Genomic DNA, 9,769 nt, shown 5'->3' with positions numbered 1-9,769 from the left:
GGATCTTGTTGTATCTTTTGAATGAGTGCCCACACTTCCTTGTCATTATTCCATTCATCCCTTGCTTATTTTATCCAATCTGATTGGATAATAGAAATGGCACAAAGATATGCTTCCACACCCTCATCCTTTCTTGAGAGTGCATCTGACACAACATTTTGCTTCCCTTTTTTGTAGATGATTTCAAAGTCATAACCCAACATCCTTGTGACCCATTTTTGCTGCTCTTCTGAAGATAATCTTTGTTCTAAAAAGTATTTAAGACTATCATGATCTGTTTTTACCTTGAAGTGTCTTCCCATTAGGTAGGGTCGCCATTTCTTAAGTGCATGTAGTATTGCCAACATTTCCTTCTCATACATAGCTTTGTGTAAATACTTTCCTTTGATTGTACAACTTTCAAAAGCAATGGGTCTTTCTTCTTGCATTAAAACAACACCAATTCCATTTCTTGAGGCATCACATTCCATAATAAATGTTTTTGTGAAGTTCGATGTAGCTAAGACTGGTGCTTGGCACATTGTCTCTTTAAGATGTTCAAAGGCCTTTGTTGCTTCTGGAGTCCATGAAAATGCATCTTTCTTCAATAATGTTGTTAGAGGTGCTGCTATTCTACCATAATTCTTAACAAACTTGCGATAATACCCTGTCAACCCGAGAAATCCTCGTAGATGCTTTATGGATGTGGGGATTTTCCATTCCTTAATGGTCTTAATTTTGCTAGGGTCTACCTTAACACCTTCATGAGATACAATATGTCCCAGATATTCCACCTCTTGTACTCCAAAGAAACATTTGGAGATTTTTGCATATAATTGTTTCTCCTCCAATCGTTTGAGCACCATGTCAACATGTTGAACACGATCCTTCCAAAACTTGCTGCAGATTAGTATATCATCAAAAAATACTAACACAAATTCTCTAAGGAAGGGTTTGAAATGGAATTCATCAAACCTTGAAATGTAGAAGGTGCATTAGTAAGGCCAAAAGGCATGACCAAAAATTCATAATGACCCTCATGAGTTCTAAATCCTATTTTTGGAATGTCTTCAGTCTTCATTCTGATTTGATGATATCCTGAATGAAGATCCAACTTGCTGAAGCAAATTGATCCATGCAATTCATCCAATAATTCATTAATGACAGGAATGGGAAATTTATCTTTAATAGTGAGCCTGTTGAGCTCCCTATAATCTGGACTCATGCATCATGATCCATCCTTCTTGTGAACCAATACTACTGGAGCAGAGAAAGAACTTTGACTAGGTTGAATTATACCAGCCTCTAGCATTTCTGCAACCATACGTTCAATTTCACTCTTTTGGACATAGAGATATATGTAAAGCCTGATGTGATCTAGATATGGAAGGTACTTGAAAAAGGGTGCAAGGTATCCATTTTTATTTATGTAAATGAGTGCAAAAATACTCCAAGTTTAAATTTGAAAATGTGAGAACTTCTTATTTCTAATATAGAGATAGACTGTAGGGGCATTTACTGGATATGTTAACTCTAAAGAGTGGATGAGATCCATAAGCTACTTGGCCCTCTACAAACTCTGCCTAAAGAAATAATAGAAGCAAACACTCAGATTTAATTAAAAAACCTTGCTTGAACTTGAAGTTATGCGGAATTTTAGCTTAAAAGAGGTGTATGTATTTTCTTCTGTTTATGTGTTTTAAGTTTATTTGTTTTTGCTGAAACTTAACATATATATCAGCAACATAATTCAGACATAGAATATCAAAACACAACAGCAATATAATATAGGAGTTCACCCCAACTCTTGGGTTACATCTCCTTTGAGCTTCGTCAACATGACAAGACTCTTTGGGATTAAGATAATTAAATTATTTTACAAGCCCACATTTAACCACAATGAATCCAAAAATGATTCAAAGGGCTGAGAATACCATTTTAAATCCCTTTAATGGCTTTCCAATTCCTGTAAACAGCTTAAGGCTTCCATGGATACACATCCTTCTATTGGTGCACTAAGCTTCTCTGAGCTTCTAAATGGTACAAACTCCCTCAGATTCCTGTTTCTGTCATGGAAAACACTACTGCTATATCCAATAATGATCAGACACCAAATACCAACTGATTAATTTCTTACATCAAGCACAACATCCCCAAAAATGACTCTCCTCCACGGTTTGTCTAAGGCTGCCCACAACTTCACATCAACTTCTCGAGTTGTAGAAGTACTCAAAATGATCTGAAACCATTTCTATTGGTTCCAAAATGACTGAAATAGTCAATATAGAGTTTTTTTTAATCAGAAACGGCCTCCGGCTGCTCCGGTTTCGCCTACACACATTGTTGGCACCCCTTGGCACTGGGTCAAGGAAAACTTCTCTACTGAGTTTTCGACCTCTAAAAGTCTTTAATTCTTGCTGAAGCCTCTGTAAATGGATTTATAATGATGTTTTCAGTCAAGAATGACCAGTGGTTCACTGCAAATGTCCTCTAGCTCCCTTGGCTAGGCCCTGCACTGCTGCTGGCCAAATCGACAAAAATGGCCTCTAGAACTTAAATGAAGCTTTTCGGCTTTCTAATGTTCTTAACAGGCTCTACAAACCATATAAAAAGATTCAAAAGGTATGAAATAGCTAAGAATTCCTGTTTATTTACCTTAAACAGAGAAACACAGCCCAATACACAGTGTTCTCCTTCAAGGTCCCGATGGCTCCTTCATCTTCTTCGTAGCTTAACCCTCTAAAGATAACCTCTATTAGACTTCAAATCTACTCCATTGAGTTCAAAAGGTCGAAGATACCCAAAATAAAAAAAAAATTCGCAACAAAAGGATCCCCCATGTGAAAGATATGAGCAAAACAGTCTTTTGCCCAATGTTACGCAAAAATCTCACTAATTGTGGGCCAACTTTAGTTAACTGCCAAATAACACCGCCTTTTTGGAAATCCCGCCTGAATTTGCAGACTCTGCTCCAAACTAACTGCCACATAGCGCGGAAACCGTGCGCAAGTGAGCACAATCTTCAAGCAGTTAAGTTAAGTTTTAGTGCTGCAGGTTTGGAGCCGGAACCGCTGGGTAAACTGGACCATATGACCACCGTAATCGTCGGAGTTGGTTTAGCCGCCGGGGTTTAGGTCCTGGTTGCATGCTCCTGAGTCACATGGTGAGGGGTTGGCCCCTTTTTCCCCAACCGCAACTTCATTAAGCCTTAAGTATGTGTCGCGCCCCATGGTGGTTAAGAACCAACGCGCAACCCAGGCGGTCAGGCCTGTGCGCTTGCAGCGGAGAGACAAGGGTTCAAATCCGTGGAGTTGTGAAAATTTGCCGAACCAACCAAATGGAATATTCCAGAGAATATTTTGGAGAATATTCCTCGAATTTTATTTTATTTTATTTTTCTTTCAAAATTCAAAAATGAAGGTCATTGGGCGATTTTTAAATCGGAATAACTTCTCCATATAGAGTCCATTTTTCGAACCATTCACGGCACCGGAATTAAGAAGACGAGACCTATCCGGTCGTTCAGGTTCCAACCCAATCTGAGCACTTTCAAATTTGAGCATTTTCCCTAGCTCAGACTTGAGCTCCTGATCATGATGTTTGGAGGAACACTTCCTGGAATCAAATTAATAGCACGATCATGATCACGAATAGGTGGGAGGCCTTTGGGAGTCTCAAATACCTTGGAATGATTGTCCAAGACTTTTGGAGATCTTAAGAAATGGATGATTTCAATGTGGGAACCTCTAGTGAACATAATTGTGCAATTATGCCTCATTGTTCTTTCTTTAGAAGTTTTGTCATTCCGTTAGAGCTGATTATCTTTCCCGGTTTCCCTGTGATACCCCTTAATTCAACTTCCTTTCCTTTGGAAGATAATTTCATGAAAAGTTCTTGAAATTAAAAGCTATTGTACCCAAGCATTGTAGCCATTGGACTCCTAGTACAACATCAACATTGGGAATGGAAAGCATTGGGATATTCAATACATATTCTTCCATGGATAGCTTGATATTATGGCACTTTCTTGAGCAATTTATGGTTCCTCCACTTGCAACCATCACTTGACACTCTGGTGCTCGATATAGGAAGCAATCCAATTCCTTGGCTATCTTACAATGAATAAAATTATGGGTACTTCCCGAATCAATCAACACTATTACCTTTTTCTTCTTGATATGCCCTGCTATCTTGATAGTTTGAGGAGTGGTAGCTCTAACCAATGCATTACAAGATATGATCAGATTCATTTCTTCTTTTTCTAGGGTTTGTTCCTGGTGTATATCCTCTTATTTTGACGTTTCTTGTTCCTTTTCTTCCTCCTCTTCACAATCTATGTAAAATAATTTCTTCTCGGCACACTTATGGCCTTTAGTGTATTTTCTATCACAACTATAACAAAGCCCTTTTGCTCTTTTTTCTTCCAATTGTTGTGGTGTCAACCTTGTAGGTTGTGGATGGCTAGGGGCAACAACACTTCCATCTTTATGATTATGAGTGGTAGGCTTCCTTGTTGCCATAATTTTGCTTTCCATTTTTCTTGCCAACCTGATTTCCTTCTCCAATGAATCAGGTTCCCAAAGGCGAACCTCATGTTGGATGTCATCTTTTAAAGTCCCTATGAACACATCAATCCTATGCTCTTCTCGAATATCTTTTACCCTTATATTCAATTTTTGGAAGTCCTCAATGTGCTCCATCATTGAACCCTTTTGTTTGAGATTTATCAATTGGCTAAAAAAAGTGTTGCTTTTTGTATCCTCATAGTGTGCTATCATTTCATCCGTAAAAATAGCCCAAGTGACAATTTGTTTACGAGAGAAAAAACATTGATACCATACAAACTGATTTGGTTCCAAATATAAAGTTGCAATGGGTACCTTTTGTGTGTTTTTCACATTATGGAGATCGAAAAATTGCTTCATCTATAGTATCCATGTTCCGGGATCCTTGCCATCAAACTTCCTCATATCGATCTTTGGAACATGGTGGTTCTTCGATCCAATGATAGAGTCTATGAAATCATGATTAACATTTATTTTGTTCTCATCATGAGTTTTCTTCACTACCCTTTCGCCATTAGTAAGCATTTCTTGTAGAAATTTTGTCAAATATGTCTTCAAATCTTCCATGCCTTTCTTTAAATCATCCATCTTAGCTTCCACGCCATCCATATTAGCTTCCATGCCGTCCACCTTAGCTTCCACGCCATCCATCTTAGCTTCCATGCCGTCCATCTTAACTTCCACGTCATTCATCTTAGCTTCTACACCTTTCTTTAAACCATCCATCTTAGCTTCCACGCCTTTCTTTAAACCATCCATCTTAGATTCTACGTCTTTCTTTAAACCATCCATCTTATTTTCTGTTACTTTTTGTGCGAGTGAAATTTGTTGCACTTGGTCTCGTAATTTTGATATATCATGTTGCATTTCTTCCTCTTCTTCATGAGTCATGCTAGAGCTTTCAGGTTGCTTACTAGGTGTTTCCATTTTATTTCTTTGGGGCATCAATTACCGATAATAATGCTTCACTATGCCCTTTGAATTCCTTCAAACTAATTTTTCAAACCAAGCTTATGCAAAAATTTTAAAAAAACTACACACCTTTTTTCACTTTGTAGGAGCTCGATATTGAATCTGATGTATCTCTGTAATTTTGGATCTCCCAGGTCTGAAATTTCTTCTTGCAGTAACCCTCTGAGTAATCTTTCTAACCCTGCAAGTTTGATCAAGATTGGATTCTCCAATGAAGAGTTATGCCAAATCTCCCACGATGACCTGATTGGAGCAGCGAAACCCTAGAATCCAAAGCTCTGATACCAAATGTTATGAAACCAGCTCACAAAAAGATAGAAAAAATAGATCAACGCCTTAGAATTTAGCCTCTTCGAGGGGACAACCTCCTTTACATTACATAAATGAACAATTCTTGGATAATTCAAATGACAAAACCTCCTTTCTATATATAGGAGTCTAAGGGGTCACAATATAACCAAGCTGACCTAACAATAATAATATAAAGGCACAAAAATAAAAATAGAGGGATTCTATGGGGCACAATAATAACAATATGGGGACAATAGGGGCACAACAATAATAATAAGGGATACAATGACAATAGTAATGGGGGAATCACTAGTATTATAGGGACCTAACAAGCATGGAAGATAAGGGACATCCTTGGTGGAGCCTTATTTAGCCTTAAAAGAAGGAAAATGACCACCCAGTCACCAAAGGGGTGATCCATGGTCACCTAATGCATGCTTTAGCCCATTGAGTGAATGGAGAAAAACCAAATTTATTAAGCATGTCAAGTGGTAAACTATGCCTTTCTTGGTCAAAGGTGTTAGCATGACCATTCCACTTTCCTTGCTTAGTTTGCTTGGGTGGATTGTTTCTTGTACCAACACAATGCCATCTTTAATTTGTCTTTGCTAAATCATGCCACATTGGTTTTTAAATAACATCTAGGAGTAGATGACTAAATTGATGTGCTAAATTTTTTGTTAAAATCTTGCAAGAAGCATTGCATAGTGAGATTGGACATAATTATGAGAAGAAGGATATGTTTAACTTTTCAGAACAAACATCAAGGAGGAAGAATTAATTCTCTCTCATAATTTCTCCTTTTCACATGTTTTGCTCAACACTATGTGCAAATAAATTTTGATGATATTCCAACATGCCCTCTAAAAATGGATTGAAAAGTTGTATATCCCAGGTGATTTGTCTATCCATAGCTTCCATATTTCCTTAACAATCTCAACGTATTATATTCTTCCCATGATGTACCGATTGCCTTCATTTGAAACTAGCAAGGATATATATTGTAGAATTTCCTGGGTGGTTTGTTGGTCCTACAAAGTGTCCTTTGAGTAAAGTCTATTAAAGTGATTATGGGATACCATTCTAATTTCTTCCAAATTCCTCAACCTCATCCCCTTTTTGTCTACTATTTCTTACATGTGATTTCATTTCTATCCAGCTCATGCCTACTTATGAAAAATGTATTGTTCTTGTCACTAGCCTAGAGCCAAAGACTCTTGGACTTTATTTTTAGAATACTTCTTCCCTTTCAAAGGCTCAATGGAGCTTGTGATATATCTCATTTTCTTTCATTTGCAAAGAAAGAAAAATATCTTAGGCTTCCACATTGGATTAAAGAGAGCACAATTGTTAATGGAGTACCTTTATTTCCTTTGATGAGGGAGTAAAGTAAGCTTTAGCCCATTCTTTAAGTTTTTCTCTAGTGTGTTTGATTTTTCTTTGCTACACAAAAATTCAAGGGCCTCGCACTAAGAGATGCCACATATCTTTGATCACTTGAGGAGCTTGAGGATTCCAAAGCCATAAAGAGTTAACCTAAATGGGATATGCTTGTAGTTAACCTGAGTTAGATTAAGATTCGAAATGATGGGTTTATGATTACATGTTACAATTGGTAGAATGTAAGAAGATACCTTTAGCCTCTTCATCTAAAAGGAGCTATGAACCAAGAAGTGATCTATACTCTCAACAATATGCCACGAGATCATTCTTTGATATGGCTAAGTGTATTTACCCATAGAAAAATTGTGATAAAAAATATATCCTTGTGCTATGAGGTTATCCACTACTTCCTAGAATGGATCTTTGATGAATATTCCCTCTCTTTCCTCATTTGGAGACATAAGCATGTTCAAATCCCTTGCAATAACTTAATTGGTGTCTAGAAATGATTCTTTGGATTCGCTTAGTGAGGACTAACATGCTTTATTTTCTCTACATTATATAGGGGTGAAGATATTTAAAAATGGCGCGTTCTTACCAAATAGTTTCCACATGAACTCTATGTCTATCCAATGTTGTGCGATATGAGTTTTGCAACTAAAATTTTTGGGTTCGAAAGCAGGTATAACCCTCTAGATGACCCTTCTACGCTGGTTTCTATGCTATTGATGTGCTCCCAATGCCTTTTTCTTACTTCCAACATATTTCCTCTTCCTACTTTTATTTTTTGGAGGAAGAGTAGCACGTGCATTTATGATATGATTAAATCCTTCATATTTGTAAGCTTGGTGTTGCTACATATTCCTCTATTGTTTTGTAAGATCATCTTCATTTCATATCCAAGGGGGTTTTTGTCCCACTAATGAAAGCCTTTAGCATGGGTTGGGTACTAAAATTCTTGTCCTTTGAAGTTTCGTCTTTTGCCCTTCTCCTATTTGTTCTCATTCTATGCTTTTTGTTGTCCTTACTTCATCATCATCATCTTCTTCTATTCCTTGTTGTGCTTTCTTCCTTGTTATCATTTTTTCCTTGGATGGGTCAATACTTCTCTAAAGATTCATGTTGTGATGAGTTTGGGAAAGGATTAGACCAAGGAGACTGTAGGGGGTTAAGGTCAAACAATGAAATAATTAAAGGCTTAGACAAATTTAGGAATAGAGGGCTGAGGGTGAGGCTATGGAGGAGGTGAGGAGGGGTTAGGTTATATGGATGGGTTTGGACAAGAGGGGGTATTGAGAGGGCAACCAACAAAGAAAGAGTAGTGGATTGGTAAGTGAGGTAGAAGGATTTTCTATGGTGCTTGGGGACCTACAAGGAGATAGGGTCTAAGATATGAGAGATTGCATAATGATTGGCCACTAATATTGAGCAATAGATGGTTGTTGAGCTAGAATGTCTAGTTTGCAAACCTTGGTAAAGTGTCCATAATCGTGGAATTTTTTGCACTTGAATGATAACTATTCATAGACTAGTTTTAAGAGCTGAGTACAATTGTCTAAACAGAGATTTATTACTTCTATGGGGTCTTAAATCTCTAGATCCACTTTGAAGCAAATTTAGGTGCATGTGCATATTCCTTTAGGATTTGACTTGTCATTGAACATTCCTAATGAATTTGCTATCTTTTCTATGGACTCCCCATTTCAACAATGAAGAGCAAGGCATGAACGCGTACCCAAACATGAACAACGAAAGGCATGCCCACATATGGATTGAAGTCTTGGGTTCATCTATTTAGATATAGGACCCACTCAGCGCATGAAGTATGGGCCATTCTTGAAAATAAGATCCTTGTCCTCCTATTGAAAAACATCAACATAATATCCTCTACTACAAAAGAAAATAGATAGATTATCTTAGATCGATGCCCCCAATTTTTCTACAACCATTGTTAGCAATAATTGTTACATTGCTATGGGGGAATGCAAAAGGCTTATAAATTGACTTATTGGAGTATACTTGGCTAAAGCAACTATTAAAAGTAGAGTTGAGGTAACTTCACATAGTGATGACATTCAATTTCTTAATAAATTTTGCAAAAACAAACTTCTTACCAATTTTTAAATGGCAAGAAACTAGAGCTCACACTACTATAACCTTTATTAAGAGGGGGAGGTTGCGATACTTCTTGCTTTTAATGTCATAGCTAGTACAAGTGAGTGAGAAGAGAGACATAAGGAAATGGTAACCAAAATGAAAAATATAAGAACTAAGGATAGCTTTCAAAACTGTGTCAAAGAAATTGAAGCATATGGAGTGGGCTTTCCTGGATACGACATAGACTCATGGGTTGAAGGGTTTCATGGTCACATAGCCATACCTATTGACATGGACTTAAAGGGGTGGCCAAAAAGCAGAACTAAAAAGTAAGTAAAGATGGGAGGGGAAGTTGTCGTTTAGACCTTTTACAAGTGGGAGGCAATCTCCCCACCAACGTGCAATAATGGCTGGAAAAACTTTTCTAAAGAACCTGATGTCATTCTGAAGGCATTGGTCTTGGTGAAGTCTATCTAAAAATC

The sequence above is a fragment of the Pinus tabuliformis genome, chromosome 3_2, assembly GCF_031772625.1.
Source record: "Pinus tabuliformis cultivar Carrire ecotype Pingquan chromosome 3_2, CPIR1, whole genome shotgun sequence".
Lineage (NCBI taxonomy): Eukaryota > Viridiplantae > Streptophyta > Pinopsida > Pinales > Pinaceae > Pinus > Pinus tabuliformis.
The sequence above is the reverse complement of the archived record's forward strand: the minus strand, read 5'-3'. Positions refer to the sequence as shown.